Source organism: Procambarus clarkii, chromosome 18, assembly GCF_040958095.1.
Source record: "Procambarus clarkii isolate CNS0578487 chromosome 18, FALCON_Pclarkii_2.0, whole genome shotgun sequence".
Taxonomy (NCBI): domain Eukaryota; kingdom Metazoa; phylum Arthropoda; class Malacostraca; order Decapoda; family Cambaridae; genus Procambarus; species Procambarus clarkii.
The window spans coordinates 26,900,771-26,903,349 of NC_091167.1; positions in this window are offsets into that span (position 1 = coordinate 26,900,771).

Consider the following 2,579-nt stretch of genomic DNA (forward strand, 5'->3'; position numbering starts at 1 on the left):
CAGCGCCTTAGTGTGGCGATCCAGAGGGGAAATGCTTGCTGCGTCCTCGGTTCCTGTCCGGAAGCGGAGGAGCTTCAAGAGATCCATAACCTTTAGGCATTTGTCTTGTATGTTTTGTAACCTTTAAATACACAATAAAGCAAAAAAAAAAAAAAAAAAAAAAAGGAAGGGGGTGGTAGGAGAAAAGCACACAGAAACTGTATTGGAGGGGACCTACATTCCCTGCAATGCGTTATGTGTGGTTTCCTCCGAGGCTATGGGTTTCCTCTGGCTTCTTCCAGCCAGAGGTGGTACTCCCTTCTCTTTTGAAAAAAAAAAATATATAGGAGTACCACCTTTGGTGCAATTGTAGGGACCCATAGCCTCGAGGAAGAAAATAAAGAGTATTCAAAGAAGACCTTGTGGATTCCCACTAAACACTTTAATATTTTCTTCTCTTACCACCCCTATTCTTTTTTTATTATTGATTTTATTTTATTACATTGTTACAATTTATAGAAAACACACACGTATATAACAATCACTGTTCGAAGACCTCATCCAGCTCTTCGGAGGTGGGGTGCGTGCCCAAGAAACATTAAGTATTTTCTCTCTGGATCATGACACTGAGGTTCTGGAATAAGAAACTGGTCGCTCTTGATTTTCTAGTTTGCTAATGAGTTCCTTACTTTCCTCCTTTAGGAACTTGAGTGCACATTTACCCTAGGCGCCCAGAGTCTCAGAGCCTATCGGCACGAACCTGTAACAACGTTCTAGGTCCCTGTACTTTTTAGTTTTCTGGGTCTCCCTGAAGGTGGGTGCCCAGCGTCTCTCAGCTGTACTGTGAGGTAGATAGGTATCAGCCAATGGAGATGCACACGTGTAGTCCCACACGACCTGTCTACCATTCCTCCATGGCTGCAGGGTGACTCCATCTGGGTGTTTGTGACTGTTGTCAGGTCTGCACAACTGAGGTTCCCTTTGTGCTAGACACCCAGCTGTAGACAAACTTCTCTTGATGATGTTATTGACTGCTTCATGTCTGGCAATCTATCCCTGTGACTTACGACAGATGAGACCATGGCTGCCGTATTGGTCCGCCCGTGCATAGCCGCTGATACACCGGTGTTTGGAGGAGATAGAGGCGGCAAGGCGCAAGGCAATACCACCACTACTTAAGGCCCCGGTGGTTCAGACGGTTGCCCAAGGCAGAATTAGGGACTGCCAACAGGAAATCCCCGGCATGGGGAGCTTGTACAGTCCGGAGGCGGGCCTTGTCCTTCCCTGAAGCTGCCTCAAACAATGTTGTGACAATGTTCTCCACTATGGGGCTATCTCATTTGTCCTGTTTGCAGTCGTTTGGAAATGTTGGTCGAGGTTGAGAGTTGGCAAGATTGTCTCATTGGTCGGCTTCATCCGCAAATTTGGGATCATTAATCCCAATGGAGTCTCTTAGGTATTTTGGTAGTATTTCTTTCACTAATTCATCTGTTGCACTGGTCGAGGATAAGAATGTCGGCAATGCTAACTGTGTCGCCTTGCGAATACCGCAACCCGTTCTCGCAAATTCGTAAAGTCAATATTGACTTATTAACTACGTGCATAGGTGATATACTAAACATAATAGATACCCTTAAAAAGATTCATAGAAAACACCGACCTTACCTAACCTTGTTAGTATCTTAAGATAAGCATCTTATTGCTTCGTAATTACAATTATTACTTAACCTATACCTATTATAGGTTAGGTAATAATTGTAATTACGAAGCAATAAGATGCTTATCTTAAGATACTAACAAGGTTAGGTAAGGTCGGTGTTTTCTATGAATCTTTTTAAGGGTATCTATTATGTTAAGTATGTCACCTATGCACATATTTAATAAGTCAATATTGACATATTAAATTTGCGAGAACGGGTTGCACCCCTGAGTCTAACTGGGAGCGTTGCTTAGTCCCACTGGTCATCTTGCGGGAGAGGTTTAACACTTTCATGGTTATTGACTTTAGGAGTGCGTCATATTCTGTTAATTTTGAACTTTTGGACTGGACCTTAGGAAATAGGTAACCCTGGGCAAAGCCAGGCACCTTGTGAGGAGGTACAAAGCATCATGGGCATCCAAAGCCCCTATTCTTCCCTCATCTTCCTTCAGATCGTTCAGCATTTCTTCGAAGATTATATCTATATATATTCTATATATAGTATATGTTCAGTATGTATAAAAAGAATAGGGGGTGGAAGATGAAAATATTGAAGTGTTCAGTGAGAATCCACAAGGTCTTCTCTGAATATTCTTTATTTACTTCTCCGAGGCTATGGGTTCCTACAATTGCACCAGAGGTGGTACCCCCCCTATATATATGTATATACAGTATATATTAATTATTATTATATACTCAGGCATTAACGAGTGCGCAGTTCCAGTAATATTTACCCCTAAAACATTTAACTACCTTAAAGCTTTAAAATTATCATATAATATAAAAAAAATCATGCATTATGTCGAATGTATTTCTTTGATTCAAATAAAGTTAATTTGTCCAAGTAAATTAAAAGGAACTACCTTTGTTCATATTTCTGAAGAACTGAGGGATCAAGTAG